Source organism: Corythoichthys intestinalis, chromosome 3 (genome assembly GCF_030265065.1).
Source record: "Corythoichthys intestinalis isolate RoL2023-P3 chromosome 3, ASM3026506v1, whole genome shotgun sequence".
Lineage (NCBI taxonomy): Eukaryota > Metazoa > Chordata > Actinopteri > Syngnathiformes > Syngnathidae > Corythoichthys > Corythoichthys intestinalis.
The window spans coordinates 19,758,157-19,775,517 of record NC_080397.1 but is presented as its reverse complement, the minus strand read 5'-3'; the positions used below and the strand labels follow the sequence as shown (position 1 = coordinate 19,775,517).

The following is a 17,361-nucleotide window of genomic DNA, read 5'->3' as shown; positions in this document are numbered from 1 at the left end:
AAATTATTAAACGATGACTGGTATCGGGCCGGCCTTTTTTTTTTCTTTTTTTTTCCCAGGGAGTTGGCAAGCCACACCTGGCTGGCTTTCCAACTTATAACTTGCTATTGCCAATGCCCGCGATCGCGCACCAACACACAGATGCATATTAGTGAACATTCGGAATGGATGGAAGGATGGACTATTTAAAAACAACCAGTTCATTTTTATTAAAGGTTTGGCAAGATTTCAGAAAAGACCAAACAAGCAAACAAAAATGCACATAACTTTATTTCCTAAGGGAGAAATTGCTTTGAAATTGCAATGACTTAGAAGTCAACATGTATCATAGAAAAAAATTGAGTTGTTAAAATGTTTGCCCCCAATTTAAAGCAACAACAACCCGTTAACCTCAACAAGTGCATTGTCATTGTCTCAATTACTGCTTTCAATTATGCTCAAGACTCTCAGGTCCACAAGCACTCAGCTTAAAATGCAATAAGTGTGTCACCTTCCCTGTTCATTTCAAGAGAGGCCGACTTCAATCATGGAACTTTAGTTCTTATTAGGAAAGATGTCTTTTTGAAGCATGTGAAAATGTGTGAAGGTGACTAATATTGGAGTGGCTGATGTTTTATTCCACTGCCTCATTTAGTGAAGAATCTGATGTCAGGATCAGTTGACAGGCAGTTAATTCCAAACATTTAATATTAATGACTATTAACAGGCTGCAAGATCTTGGACCGGTTGAGGTAGACGCACATAATGTGAACAAAGAGTACTGAGAAAGTCATTTTCTTTTCAGAGCACGGCAAAGCAAGGTCCATTAAGGAAGGCTTGGATGAGTTCGGTGAACAACATCCACACTGAGGAAAAGTAACAAAATGAAGTAGAAACATTTCTAGATGAGATGGAGGAAACAGATTCAATTTTAATAGCCCCTCGTGCCAATAATTGTTAAAGCTTGTTTGGCAAGTAAGTATGAATTGAACAACACTGCCACCATCAGACCAGTAGTCGAAAATGATAGAGATGTTCTGCTTTAACCTTATTCAGCACAAGTATCCAGGGCATTTGCATCAACATTTGTCACATAAATTAGTTCATTAAATATTAACCCTCTGGATGGGTCTATTAGGAACAGCTAGAGGATTAAGTTGATAGAATAGGTGTGCTTGTTAACGAGAGCACTGCCAGTCTTATGCCAAATCAATGTAGAGGGTCAAACATTGGGACTGTTAATAGCATAATAATTTACTTTATTCGTATACATACATATGCGCACACACACATATAAATATTCATATACAATCACATATATGTACTGTATGTACATATACAGTTAGGAGCAGAATTATTTGCACCCCTTGTGATTTTGCAAGTTCACCCACTTAGAAAATAGGTAGAGGTCTGAAATTTCAATCATAGATGTATTTCCACTTATAGAGAAAATCTATTTAAAAAATTTAAAAATAAAAAAAAACTGAACTCATATTGTATGATTGGTTGAATTTTTCTTTTATCCCAGACAATAGTTATAGGTTGTTTTAATTACCTCACATGTTTCAGCGAACACTTCCGCCTTCATCAGAGACTCTCTGATGAAGGCGGAAGTGTTCAGAGAGTATGTTTACACAAAATGACCTCAATACAACTCATATTGTATGATTTTTCAATAATTTATTTGTAATTTACTGGGGTTCATAAGTATTTGTATTTTGTACCACTGACAATCAGCAATAATTATGACACTCAAAGAGTTGCCAGTCTACCTTACCAAAAGTCCACCTTTACCCCATGAGTAACAACGCACCCACCACCCGTTTGAGCTCAATATTGTCACCTGTGCACCATACAGTCAGTCATAATCCAAGTGCTACCATGGGCAAGACCATAGAGCTTTTGAAAGGCACCAGAGAAAAAAAAATTGTTGAGCACCACAAAGCTGGAATAGGCTATGGGACTATTGGAAAGCAGCTTGATGCGCATAAATCAGCAGTTGCAGCAATTCTTAGAAAATGGAAAAGGCTAAACATAGCTGATAATCTACCTCAGACGGGGGCTCTATGTAAAATCTCGCCTCGTGGTGCATCACTCAAGATGAGAAAAGTGAGGGCTCAGCCTAGAACTACACGACAGGGGCTTGTCAATGACCTGGAGTGAGCTGGATGCACAGTTTCAAAGGCTACTGTCAGTAGAACACTACGGTGCAATGGTTTAAAATCATGCATTGCTCAGAAGGTTCCCCTGTTGAAGCCGGTATATGTGACGGCCCGTCATAAGTCTGCCAGGGACCATCTCAATGATGCAGAGGGGTCATGGGAGAAAATAATGTTGTCAGATGAGACCAAAGTAGAACTTTTTGGTGCAAACTCATCGTGTGTGGAGGGAAAAGAAGGATGAGTACTATCCCAAGAACACCATCCCCACTGTGAAGTATGGGGGTGGAATCCTCATGCTTTGGGGCTTCTTTTCGGCAAAGGGGACATGGAGACTGTGCTGTATAATGCAGAGGATGAATGGTGAAATGTATCATCAGATTTTGAGCCACAACCTCCCTCCCTCAGTCAGAGACTTGACGAGTCGTGGCCGGATCTTCCAACATGACAATGATTTGAAGTACACAGCCACGCGGCAGCCAAACTAGATGTGCTGCGTTAGATTCCCCCAAGTCCCATGCCATTGGCTAAGTGAGCCCAGAGTGATCATGGGACACATAGTCCATATACTACATCGATGAATTAAAAACCGCCATGACTAAATGCCGACCAAATGAATCCATACCAGTGACTATAGATAATGCTGCAAATATTGTTAATTCAGTACGTGACACAGATGGACTTGGACCACCAATAGGATGTTTTGCTCATGTGGTAAACCTAGCTGCTAAGAGAGCTGTAGCAATCAACAGCGTGCCCCGCCTCACTTTACAAACAGTAAAGATTGTTCTCAGCACTTTTATACAAAATTTCTCCAGATCAGTAAGTGAGCACATAAATATTATGCCCTAAAATCATGTTTATATGATGGCAATGTTATTTTTGCTTGTTAGCAAAATAAAAAACATTTTTTTTAAAATAACACTTGTATTTTTTTGTTTCAGAGCATTAAATGTATTGAATCGAATTGAAAATCGTGTCCCTCGTATGGAAAATCATACCGAACCGTGACTTAACTGTATCATTGCATCCCTAGTGGAAATGCATCTATGATTGAAATTTCAGACCTCTACCTATTTTCAAAGTGGGTGAACTTCAAAATCACAAAGGGTGCAAACACTTCTGCTCCTTTCTGTATATGTACTGGCTTGTTTTCAGAGCTGTTCGACTTTGCAAACAACTCAAAACAAACAGAAATGGCATGCTTTATAAGGTCACACTCATTTTGGCTAATGTCATACTAGTCCTTCTAAAAAAATTAGCATATTGTAATGACGTTTATTATTTTCTGCAATGTACTGATAAACATTAGACTTTCATATATTTTAGATTCATTACACACAACTGAAGTAGTTCAAGCCTTATATTGTTTTAATATTGGTGATTTTGGCAAAAAAAAAAAAAGTCAAGAAAAAACAAAAATCCCTATCTCGAAAAAATTAGCATATCATGAAAAGGTACTCTAAAGAAGCTACTAACCTAATCATCTGAATCAACAAATTAACTCAAAACCCCTGAGAAAAATTCCCGAGGCTTTTAAAAACTCCCAGCCTGGTTCATTACTCAAAACCGCAATCATGGGCAAGGCTGCCGACCTGACCGCTGTCCAGAAGGCCATCATTGACACCCTCAAGCAAGAGGCTAAGACACACAAAGAAATTTCTGAGCGAATAGGCTGTTCCCACAGTGCTGTATCAAGGCACCTCAGTGGGAAGTCTGTGGGAAGGAAAAAGTGTGGCAGGAAATGCCACACAACCAGAAGTCTACTGTGTTTTATCAAGGGCAGGGTCACTGCAGGTAGCTATCTGGAGTTTTGGAGCACTTCATGCTTCCATCTGCTGAAAAGCTTTATGGAGATGAAGACTTCATTTTTCAGCACGGCCTGGCACCTGCCTACAGTGCCAAAATCACTGGTAAATGGTTTACTGTCCATGGCATTACTGTGCTCAATTGGCCTGCCAACTCTCCTGACCTGAACCCCATAGAGAATCTGTGGGATATTGTGAAGAGGAAGTTGAGAGACACCACACCCAACACTGTGGATGGGCTTAAGGCCGCTACTGAAGCATGCTGGGCCCCCATAACACCTCAGCAGTGCCACAGGCTGATTGCCTCCATGCCACACCGCATTAAAGCAGTCATTTCGACCAAGTATTGAGTGCATAGATGATATAATTAGTTGAAGGTTGACTTTCTTTGCATTAAAAAACACTTTTTTTGTATTGGTCGGATGAAATATGCTATTTTTTTTTTAGATAGAGATTTTTGGTTTTTCTTGACTTTTAGCCTCAATATCAAAACAATAAAAGGCTTGAACTACTTCAGTTGTGTGTAATGAATGTAAAATATATGAAAGTCTAATGTTTATCAGTACATTACAGAAAATAATTACCTTTATCACAATATGCCAATTTTTTGGGAAGGACTAGTAGGTGCACTCGATTTTTTTTTTTTTTTTTTTTTTTGTTACATTATTTTTCATGACATTGATTGCCATTTTACCAGGTTTGCATGATCTTTTGCGTTGAAAGTGCCCAGAATGTCAAATTTTAAGCCGATTTAGTCCGGGCTTCTCAGACTCTTCCACAGAATTGCGGATAAACAAAACAAATACAACTATAAAAACACATAACTGGTACAGAGAGATATAATTTAAGGACAATAGTATTATATACTATCCGCCTGCCACCACATTCATCAAGCACATACCAGAAGACCAACAAGCCAAGAAATGATTGACAGATTTCCACCTATCTTGCCTATTCTGTTAATTGTATTTCACGATGACTACTAGAGGTGTGCAAAATTTCCGACTCTTAGATTATTCGCGATTCGGCCGTGGAAGATTCGAGAACGATTCACAAACATCCAAATTCCGATTATTGAAATATGCCAAGTAAAGCGGAAGTACAACACACTCAGCGCGCCGCGCGGTCAATGAGCAACGGAGCGAGAGTAGCTAAACATCATGCTTCTCATTACCCGGCCCCTCGGGTAATGCCAATGCTCAACTCACGGCTCTAGCTCAACTCATGCCACGAGATAAAAAAACACAACAACATACCTGAAGCTGCTACAAAAGTACGTCATCCACGTAATGTTACGGTAGATATCATTTATATAAGACTAGATGCACTACGGTAGCGGTAGCGTTTGCAGCACATCTACAAAAAGCTAGATGCAGACGTAGTAAACGGCCGCCATCTTAAAGCAGTACACTTCTCTGCAAGGCTGTTGTAGCGAACCTTCCAAGCAAACCTAATTAACTTTTTATCTAAAATACTCCTAAATCGGTAAAATATTGACTTGAATCTATCTTTAAAATAGTTTTAAAACTTTCACATGTCGAAAGTTGACAAAAGGGAAATTATGGATTAACGGGAGCAATTTTAACAACTTTAACGGTTGATTCACAACATTAAATTAATTGAATGTAGTTTAAAGCTGCTGATACAGAATGGGGACTGGAGTTTTTTATTTACTGTTATTTTTGTATATTTGTTTACTGCTATATGTTAACTTGATACTGAAATAGTAGTTTGGTTTAGCCTGAGAGTATTTTTGAACAATTTTGGAACAAATGTACAAAATATTTAAAAAAAAAAAAAAAAAAAAAAAAGGGGGGGGGGGTGCATCAATAATCGTTTTAGAATCGAATCGGACCATCTGAATCGTAATCGTAATCGAATCGTTAGGTGCCCAAAGATTCCCAGCTCTAATGACTACTATGTTGCTCATCTTTTATACGATACATTTTCAAATGTAGATGCCATCCTATTAACCCTGCAGTTATAATATGTGGGCGTCAACGCTGCCACTGCTTGTCATGGCACATAAGGCGTCCGAGCATGCTTCCCATGTATTTATTTATTCCTAACACTGGCCTGCCATTTCCGTTCCTTTAAAACTAACCATTTGGCTTTACCGAGTAATGCATCCCAAATTAAAAAGTAACTCAAGTAAATTGTATATTTCATCATCGATTAACCTGATCACCAGTAAAGATATACACATAGCGGAAGGTTATTCGCAAATGTTTTGTGTGGGATCTCAATTGGTGCTACTCGTTGGGTAGGCAATACAGTTTGACAAATTGTACACAATATTGTAAACACCAAGGCTAACCTTAAAGTGCTTGTGACACGAAAAAGCATGTTTATTTCATAATACATGCGGTATTTTATGCTCCTGAATGATATGGACCGCTTGGATGTATGTGGAAGCGATCGCTATATTTATTTAGTTTTTTGAATCCCGCGCCAGGAAAATGAGTGACTTCCGGCTTCGGTCTCGCATTGAGGAGGAGGGCGCTGTGACGTGTACGGTAGAAGACGTCCTCTTCACGCTACAGTGTACTGTTGTGTATGAGGACGAAGGATTCAGCTGATTTTGCGGATTAATACTTTTATTTTTTGCATCACGCCAGCCAAACGGCTGCAGAAAAATCATTCTGTATGCGGGAGAGGCGTATGTGCCTTTTTGGAGTTTCAAAAGGTTCCCATTCACCGTGGATATTTACTGTGGGACCATTGGACTTACAAGGAAGTGAGTAAACATCTTGTTTTGTATTATGTCAAATACGAATACAGTGATTACAAAGTAAACACTATAAAATTCCTTTAAATAAAGGACTACTTACGTTTGAACATTGATAGGCATGTAAAAAGCTATCCTCACGCTCATTAGCAGTTAGCTGTTAGCACGTTAGCTACACAACAATTCCAGCCACCCTCCTCCAGGGAACGAACTGTAAATTGCTCTCCGCCGGGCGGTTTGCCGATCCGCAAAGAAACTCAACAACCGGGTCGTCATGTCAAATAATCCAGGCTAGTTATGTGTGATTTTCCACTTCGAAGACTTTGAAACATCCCTCGGTTCGGGTTAGCATGTCGGCTAGCTGTCACTCCTTCTGGTCTGTTTACATTCTCCGAAGCCGGGGAAGGGAAATGAGATATGTCCGATTTAGGTGTCATAAAATATCGTTCGGCAGGTGTGACAGTAAAGGTAAAGTCGACTGTTTTGACCATTATGGAGTAATTTTGCCATGTCGTCTTGAATAAATGGATTTTTATTATTTTATATTCCATTTAGCACAAGTTATTTGTCATGACCATGCCATTTATTTAGCAATTGGGGAAAGTACTTGGGTAAAAAGAATATCCTGTAAAAATATTGAAGTAAAGAGACAGAAACAATGACATTTTGCCGCTCTCTTCGTCGCGTTTTCCTCATTGTGAATAGTTCCCCCTCGACGGGCTGACTGGACCTACTCAAGCCATTTATATAGCTATTGGGGAAAATACTTGGATAAAAAAAATATCCTGTAAAAATATTGGGAGTAGAGAGACTGAAACAATGACATTTTGCAGCTCTCTTCGTCTCGTTTTCCTCGTTCTGAACAATTCCCCCTCAATGGGCTGAATAGTAAAACCGATGAGCCTAGTCTACCGCTGACGTCATCCACCTGTTGGGGACGCTAAAGCCCTATAATTGTAGGCGTGGCTAACCGGCAGATTAAAAGACTAATTTCTCGTCATCTGCGCTTTGCTAAATTGTTGTATATAGTCGAATCGTCTCAAAATATGATTCTAATTCACATAATAATGCCATTTAAGACTTTTTTTCTGGTGTCGTATGCTCTTTAAGGCTAGCGAGAGAGCTAAACTTATTCCATAGCAGACCAGAGGGCGATGGTTGTTTAGCTGCCTATTACGTTTTTATCCTTGATTAAAAGAACACAACACGCAGCTAAGAGAAATGCAAAGAGACTCACCTTAAAGAGGGACTGCAGAAGAATTAAGAGAGAAGAGGTTTAATTGCAAGCAAAGCCGAGTTCTGCGGTACTCGGGGAAGGGAGATGGGGATCACACGCTTGTCAGAATGGCGCCAGCAACACAATCCGGCGCGCGTTGATGACGTCAGCCGCAAAGCAAGGCGGCAGGTTTCCGAATTATTAACACCGGGCTCAGCATTCGTTTACAAATCATGCTTAAACACACGTGTATTCTTAAAAACCAAAGAACAGAAGTCTACAGCAACCTTGGACTAAACACGGTTGAGGATATAAAGAAAACACATTTAATTTTCAGGAATATATCCACAAATATGGCTCTACATCGCTTATTACTACCATATGTGTTTTCCCCTCCTCTCATACTTAAATTTGAATGTAGTGTGAGAAAAGTTTTAAGTACCTGGAAAAAATCAATTCCCCGCAAAAGGTTTGATCTTGGTATTTGGGGTCCTGTAGTGGCAATGTTTGACTATCGTCTGAATAATCACATCATCCAAATCAAATCAAATCAAAATCAAATTTATTTATATAGCCCTTTACAAAACGCGAAAGGTCCCCACAGTGCTTTACAACAAAGACAAACATGGCACAGAGTAAATAAAAGGCAGGAAAGTATTATACAATGACATTAGGAAGAAAAAAAGAAACGAAACAACGCATCGCGATTAAAGACAGACAGCAAATAAAACAATAAAACAGATAAAATCCGAAAACATTAAAAACCCTAAAGAAATAAAACCAGGCTAAACTAATCTTGGGAAAAGGCGAGTCTAAAAAGGTGTGTCTTTAAACGAGATTTAAAAAGGCCCAAATTTGTAGTGGTGCAGATTTCAGGGGGAAGACTATACCATAACCTGGGTGCAGCAACCGCAAAAGATCCAAACCCAGAGGTGGGTGGAGTAGCCAAAAATTTTACTTAAATAAGAGTAGCGTTACTTCAAAATAATATTACTCAAGTAAAAGTAGGCATCCAAAAAAGTACAAGTAAAAGTACAAGCCAGGGTGTAGGTTTGGTCTCAACATTGGTGGGGACGATATTATCGTAATGCACATGATGCAAACAATGGTCCAAATAAGGGAAGGCTAGCTTGACTTCGTTGTTCCTTGTAGAGGCTGGCCTGAGGTTTTGCAAGTATGCAAATTTAATGTTATGCTAACGCTGATGCTGGTCAGACTTTCAGGAGCAAAATTAGTGGGGTTTCCCCCACTTCCACAAGATTGACATCTTTTTATATGACTTACAATGGCTGCTGCTGGCCGAAGAAAGAAAAAAAAAAAAAAACTGCTCATATCCCTCTCTGAAGGGGGCGGAGGAGGCGGCATGTTGTTGAGATGAATCTGTTGGGGCTGTGTGAGTATGTGTGTGTGTGTGTGTCTTTGTGGTGGGACGGGGGCCTTCAAGTCATCAGCCAACCAAATGTTCGTTTGAAGGGGAGGATGGACCAGCACATTCAGTAAGTAAAAAGGGCTTAATGTAAGTCTGAACATTATGAAAAATAATTCACTTAATATTGGTAGGCAGACCCGTGCCGCCCATAAGGCGATTTAGGCATATGCCTAAGGGCGCAGCAGCGTCCTAAGGGCGTCAAGAAAAATATTCTAATAATATTTGATGATTGCAGTATTCAAAAAAATAAAGAAAACAATGAAACAAAAGAACAACAACACTGTTAATAATAAGTCTTTAAATATTAATGAAATCATTTTTCTAGTGTGCCTTCTGCCCGTTTCACTTTTTCCTGTGATGCGATAATTTCACCACAGACCCTAGTCTCCCTCACCCCCCAGCAGACGAGCGAGCTACCTGAGGGTGCTATTTTTAGCCTCCGCAATTGGGCAACGTTATGGTGACAAGTCAACTTCATGAAAAGACAAAAGCCCTCTGCGTCGGAAGAAAAAGAAAGAGACCATAAACGTGAAGAAAAACAGAGGTTTGTTGTGATGATTTTTTTCAACAGCATAAGGACGTAGACTTAGCGCAACTGCAAGCTAGCGGTTATTTACATAGAGTTTATATGACTTAGTGCTAAAGCAAAATTATACTGTATCATTAGCAAGGTTGTTGTTTTAGAAATATTTTCAGTATTCAGCCAGCTGTTGTTTAGTTTCAGTTAAATTTACTCCACCTCCAATTTTTGAGAAATTTGGACAAAGTCTATGGGGGACTAAAATTGTCTTGCTTACTTTCATGTGATGTGAACCACTTTTACCTTGTGTTAAATTGTTCTTTTCAAATAAATTTGCCTTGCCTAAAAGTGCCAAGGTTAATTAAATAAATACACCATTAAATATGCAATTAATAATTTCAAAGTTCTGTGGTATGGGGGACTAAAAGTGCTATGGATTTAAATGCAAACATTTGTTTTTAAATTTGTCATTAATTCATTAAAATGGCGATCACGTTCATGTAAAAAAAATATTCCATTTATTTATTTTATTTTATTTTTTTTTTTGCTATGATATATTATTTAATTCATTATTATTGGATAGTCCTGTGTAGTTGCAGTGCTTCAAGAATTTATTTTCTTTCAACTACGGCTATCAAAGATAGTGACCGGATCCAATAGACAGGTACAGTAGGCTGCAAGAATTTAGGCGCTATTATGGTTATTTCATGCTGGTTTCACAATCAAAAGCTATTTGACTAATATAATGTAACATTCCACTTTCTTCTCTTTGTAGATGCTCTTCTGAAATATTTTCCTTCTACCTCTGTCCATCCTGTGCCATCTTTTACAGCGAACTTATCCACATCAGCACCAAGTCCAAGCCCACCAAGTCCAGGAAAGAAGTGCACCTTCCAAAACAACTGTCATATGAAAGTGCAGTAGATGCTTTTGCATCAGTGAAGACAAGGTAAGTAAGGTTATAGGTCAAGGTGAAAAAAAAGTTTCATTTTAAAGTGTTCTGTGTGTCTTTATATAGGTTTGTGTGGGTGGGTGTTAATCATATTGTAATAACAACTGTAATTTATTTAATGCCATTGTTTTTTAAGTGTTTTTTATTGGTGCTTTTGAATAGTTATTAGAGCATTTTTCTTTTCATTTCTGCACTTGTTCGTTGTCTTTTTTTTATATAGTAAATTACAAAGAGATAACGAGCTTTTTCAGTGTGTTTAAATATATGTGGTGAAAATGGGGGGGGGGGGGGGGTGGAGACAAATATGTTGCCTAGGGCACCAAATTGGTCGGGAACGGCCCTGTTGGTAGGGTCTTTTCTATCATTACAATAAATGGGAAGACAATCTAAATTACCTATATAACTGAACCTTTTATATAGTGCAAATAAGGTTGCTTAAAAGTTGATGGGGACAAATTGAGCAGCCTGAAAAGTTGGTGTGATGTTGCTACCGTCCCTACTTAAATTTATCATCCATGTCAGGATGGCCGAGCGGTCTAAGGCGCCAGACTCAAGGTTCAATACCTTCCACACACTGGAGCTGGGCATTCTGGTCTCCGAATGGAGGCGTGGGTTCAAATCCCACTCCTGACAACTTTCTAACTAAGCAATAGTGCTGTTTTGACACAAAACACCTTTAATGTAAACATTTCGACTTGAATGACCGTGAGGCATGTCTATTTATCCCAAGGGCGTAGGTTTGGTCTCAACATTGGTAGGGACGATATAACAGCATTACCTGCATGTACACTTTTTGCTGGGGACAGGACATTAATAAGACCAAACAGATAGGGTGAACAGGAGTCAGGGCCACATTTCTCATGAAAATGTATTGATAAGCTAAATGATCAATGCCAAATAAATCCTTATCGACTGATACTAACTTTTACGTGCATTGGTTCAGGCACTGTTCGATTCAAACCCTTGTTTTCAAAAACTACTAAAGACACATTTTTAAAAATTCCAAAATAAATGTCTGGTTTTTATTAGCAAACATAAACATAATGAAAATAATTCACTTAATAATCAATTCTATCCTTACAACACATTGGAAGACAATCCAAAATCCCTATATCACTGAACTCATCATATAATGCAAATAGGGTTGCTTAAAAGGTGGTGGGGACAATTTTAGCATCCTAAAAAATTGGTCGTGTTATGTCCCTACCGTCCCTATGCAAACATATGCCCTTGAGTACAAGTAAAGAAGTATTTGGTGAAAAGAATACTCAAGTAATGAGTAACATTGTGAATAACTGCTTAATATGTTTGATTTTTTTTTTTAAACAATGTTTTTTTTCTCAGCACAAAGCTATCTATATGAAATATTATTATACTGTACTATAACATATTACATAGCCACATTAAGCCAAAGAAATACAACAACAAAATAGCATTGAATTCAGGTGAGAGAATAAAATTTACAGAAATTAAGCATGATTCATTCAAAGAGCATGAGTGCCCTCAAGTGGAGAAAAGATTTTTCCTATTATGAAATTAAAAGGCTCATATCTCCGGTTTTCCGTGGTCAGTCGGTGCCAAATAAAAACTGGGAGAGAGATGAATATTTGAGTCATGCTGACAGCAGCGCTCTCTGTTAAATACTTCATTTTTTACGGTGCTTTAAAGATGCCACTTGATTGAAAAGGCTGGAGTGATCATAGGACGGCAAGCTTGAAGGCTGATTCATGCTTCCGCGTAGTGGTGACGGCGGACCTACGCAGTTAACACAGACTCGATTTACAACCCAACGCTGTAGCCCGATGTGACGTGTACCTCTAAAAAATCCTGACTACATGTCACGTCAACGCACGTGACGTGAACGTCAAAGGAGTTATTGGTCCGTTCAGAACGTTGTTTCCGGTTCAGCACAACAACACCGCCGTTTTCAAACATTCGCAAACGTCTTCTGTGTCGCCTATGCTTCAACATTTGTATTGACAACATTTGTTGCTAAATATTGATTAACTGCAGGTGAAAATACACGTTCCATCTCCGTTGCCATTACTGTCAATGACCAGAGGAAAACTAAAGGAATTCGACAAGAATCCCCAAAAAAAACATACAAAGAACACTCCCCGAGTGCCATGGCGGTGAATTACAGAGCAACATGTTCCCTTGACTCAGAACTTCGAATGTGCAATGACGGCCGTGCTCCGCCGTCACCAGAACGCAGAAGCATAAATCAGACTTGAGTCTGAGTGGTATAATGGAGTCATGTGATTATTATTGACATGTCTCAATGGTGAAACTGTTTGAGTCACTGTTGGGTTCTCTGGCATAAAAAAATAGAAGTAAAATGTAATCTGTAGAATAAAGAGGAAAAATGTAACGTCTATTGTAGACCAAAGTATCTGAGTAAGAGTAGAGTTTCTTCTCCACAAACCATCCATCATCTTCCGCTTGCTCCGGGGTCGGGTCGCGGGGGCAGCAGCTTTAAAAGGGAAGGCCAAAATCCCCCTCCCCAGCTACTGCAATCAGCTCCTCCGGCAGGATCCCAAAGCATTCCCAGGCCAGTCGAGAGACATAGTCTCTCCAGCGTGTCCTTGGTCGTCCCCGGGGCCTCCCGCCCGTGGGACATGGCCGGAACACCTCTCCAGGGAGGCGTCCAGGAGGCATCCGAACCAGATGCCCGAGCCACCTCAGCTGGCTCCATGCTGAGTCCATCCCGCATGACCAAGCATCTCACCCTATCTTTAGGGGAAAACCCGGACACCCTGTGGAGAAAAGTCATTTCGGCCGCTTGTATCCGGGATTTTGTTCTTTCGGCCACGACCAACAGCTCGTGACCATAGGTGAGAGTAGGAACGTAGATCGACTGGTAAATCGAGAGCTTTGCCTTTCGGCTCAGCTCCTTCTTCACCACGACAGACCGGTGCAGCGTCTGCAGTAATGCGGATCCACCTGTCGATCTCTCGCTCCCTCCGACCCTCACTTGTGAACAAGACCCCATATACTTGAACTCCTCTACTTGGGACAGGATCTCATCCTCGACCAGGAGAGGGAACTCCACCTTTTTCTGAACCGCTCCAGTGAGAGGTGGAGGTCCTGGCTTGATGAAGCCAACAGCACCACATCATCTGCAAAAAGCAGAGCTGCAATGCTAAAGTCACCATACCGGACCCCATCAATGCTTCGGCTGCGCCTAGAAATTCTGTCCATAAAAATTATGAACACAATTGGTGACATAGGGCAGCCTTGGCAGAGTCCAACCCTCATTGGGAACGAATTCGACTTACTGCCGGCAATGCGGACCAAACTCTGACACCGGTCGGACAGGGATCCTGCCGAGGTTGTAGAGCTTGTCCACTGTTCCACGGCCGGGACGAAAACTACACTGCTCCTCCTGAATCTGAGATTCGACTTCCCGACGGGCCTTCCTCTCCAGCACCCCTGAATAGACTTTACTGGGGAGGCTGAGGAGTGTGATCCCTCTATAATTGGAACACACCCTCCGGTCCCCCTTCTTAAAAAGGGGAACCACCACGCCGGTCTGCCAATCCAGAGGCACTGTCCCCGCACAAAACTACTCAAGTAAAAGTAAAAGCATTACTTATACCCCTTTCCCACTGGCCAAAAAACCCATGTCAACCCACTAACAATCAGCTTTTGGTGGCAGTGGGAAAGGTGCAGCGACCCGCCTCGACCCGTGTCAATCAACCCGCAAAGCGACCCGCGTTAAAATCACCTCGGCTCTGATCATTATGCAGTGTGAAAGCAAAACCCCGGGTCAAAAGTCAACACCTTAATCTACGTGGTGACGTAGGCTTTTACATGATGCGTCCTAACAACGTGCCAGTCGCCTCCCATTTAACACGCTCCACAACCGTAGTTACGTCGATGCTCATAACAAAGCCAGTAGAAGAAGAAGAATTCCCGTCGCCTACGTTGCCTCAGCATAAGCAGAGTGTTGATCCTTTTCTGCATTTCGATCATTTTGAGGGCAGTAAAAAGCATGAAAACAGAGAACACAAACGGAAAGGAGGCCTCCATGTTGCTCTGCATTGTTTACTTCCTTGAACTGAATGAATTCGGTCGCACTTGTCGACGCGCATTTTTAGCGTGGTGACGTCATGTAACCTTACGCACGGCTGAGGAGGGGTGGGGGGTTAGACGGGTGAAAAGAAAAAAAAAGACACGGCTTTTTTTTTTTGTCAGTGGGAAAGGTTGCCAAATGCCAATTGGTAGTGGGTTGCACCGGCTTGGAAAAAACGCGCGTTGACCCACTAGTTTCAGTGGGAAAGGGGCATTAGTAAAACTACTCTTAGAAGTACATACAGTGTATTTCTCAAAAAGTTAGTCATGCAAATTTAACGGCGTAAATGTAAAGCGTTACTACCCACATCTGTCCAAACCTCGGTTGTGTCTTTTTCTGTAACTCTGGCTCGATTTTAGCTGTTAAATATTTTTTCTATACATATTCTCTGAAACTATTAAATTTTATAAAACATTTTTTTCTTGTCTTGTCTCTCTGTTCCAAGTTTTGCCGGTGTGTCTTCATCATTGAAATGACCGTCCCATAGGAGGATGCCCTCGATCAAGCATTTGAATGGAAGAGGTTGCGATATGCTGACCTTGCAGATGAAGCAGAAAGGAGGGGCTGGAATGTGAAGGTGTGTCCAGTTGAGGTCGGTTGTAGAGGCTTTGTAGCCACCACGTCCACCACGAGGCTTTTGAAGGAAGTAGGGGTAAGAGGACAGGCCCAACAAAAGGCAATGAAAGAACTTGCCACTACAGCAGAACAGATCAGTCACTGGCTGTGGCTGAAATGTAAAGATGCAACATGGGCTTCCAAATGAATGCGTGGTGCCACCGCATGCAACACACTGGTCGTCCTGTGGGCTATCCTTGGCAGAGGGTGTCCTGTTGTAAGTGACCGAAACACTCAATGATGCTTGATGCAAACAACTGATAATGTGGTGGGCTGGTGGCACCACATGATCATTGCCAAATTCCACCCAAGAAGATATCTCCAACATTCGACTGATGTCCTGAATATTAGGGATCTTTAACAGCTAGTCCTATTAAGAAGTCTTTGTCCGGGCATTTTTTTTTCTAATTTGGAAATCAATCAATCATTCAATAACAACACATTTCCTAAAAGATGTTTTTCATTTTTAGAAATCCTTTTTTGCAGAGGGCATCTTGGAAAAAACTAAGTTGACATGTCACTTTAATATTATAATTAGAAATAACAGATGCAAAAGTTGTGCATTCACTCTGAGTGGCGTCTTTTTGATCATGTTTACTCCTTAGTTTAAATTGTTGCATGCAGAAACACGACTGGCTACAGCTTGCCACAGCGCTATTTGAGAATGATACAAATGATGATAGATTGCCAGGTTGGGATCTGTAAACCTCACTGTTTTATTCATTTTTTTCTTTGGTCTCGGTATTGATCAACATTTTTTTCTCAGAACACTGTCTAGGCCTCACTTCTGATTTATCCTGTGCTGTTTTGTGTTTCATTGGCGGACCGCAATGGCATCACTTTTGCCCATTAATATTCATGACGTTAGCAATTGTTGCTAGGCGCGTCAACCATGGTGCCAAATTCACAGGTAAAGATGTGAAAGAACATACAAATGTTCAGTTAAAGAGAACGGGAAAAAAAGCCGACCTGATCCAGACCTTTTTCTTGTGTGCATTGCCTTTCGCCACTGACATTCTCCTGTTTCAGCAATCTATCCCCTACTACCATATGCCCTTTCTTTTTTTATATATTATATCCTCTGGTTGTCTGATGTCTCTGACCATTCTTGGGGGCAATTTACAATGCTATTTTTGTGTAGCGATCGCAAATGCTACTCAGTGACAGCCAACGAACACTTTTAATTTTTTTTCATTAAGAACAAGTCTTAATTCTATAATTTATTTACACTTCCTCTTTACGAAAGTTTTTTCTTTACAACAAAAAAGGTAATAAGAGTGGCGGTCAGATACTATTTTAATTTTTTTCAGGTCATTCATTGTCAGACAGAAGCAGCACGGCAAAACGCCACGCTAAACAATAAGTAAAAATATAAAAATGGCTTACCTCTTAGTCCTCTGTAGGACCATGGCCCCCAACAAAATGTTTACTGCAAATGAAATGTGAATGGCTTCACCTTGCTGGCGTTAAACCGGTCTTTTGGACATCCGCGCAGGTTGACCCATTCTTCACATTTTTTCCTCCGAGGATTTGGTTTCAGGAAACGTATGAAGAAAACATCCTTCATTTGTCGTAATGTCTAGAGTCCTTTCTACAAGTTCCATAGCAGCAGTGTTTGATTGGCATGCTGTTTTATGAAAGATTACCGGAGAAAAAAAGCAGAAATAACATGGATTGTATGCGAGGACATGTCTACAATGTCCCACTTCCGCGTTACGATGGTGACGTCACGGTCTAAAAATAGCATTCGTGCAGCACGCTATTGGGTGTGCACAATCCTCAATGGCATAACTTGGAATAAATATGGAATATACAGTATATGACAGGTTAGTTTGCTATGACGGCAGGTGGCAGTCACAGTGACGTAGAAGCAAAAAAAA

General features: G+C 40.5%; 1 protein-coding gene and 1 non-coding gene across 2 annotated transcripts in view; one reads left to right on the top strand and one right to left on the bottom strand.

Annotated features, from left to right (window-relative positions):
- The window catches only part of ipo11 (importin 11), a 194,575-nt gene extending 186,517 nt beyond the window's left edge, over nucleotides 1–8,058 (bottom strand). The window contains exon 1 of the mRNA XM_057833064.1: nucleotides 7,912–8,058. The gene's annotated coding sequence lies outside the window, so the exon portion shown is untranslated. The remainder of the gene's footprint in view (nucleotides 1–7,911) is intronic.
- A 3,250-nt stretch (nucleotides 8,059–11,308) lies between these two features.
- Nucleotides 11,309–11,424, top strand: trnal-caa (transfer RNA leucine (anticodon CAA)). Its single transcript has 2 exons — nucleotides 11,309–11,346; nucleotides 11,379–11,424. It is a non-coding gene; the product is annotated as a tRNA-Leu (tRNA).
- The last annotated feature ends 5,937 nt before the right edge of the window (nucleotides 11,425–17,361 follow it).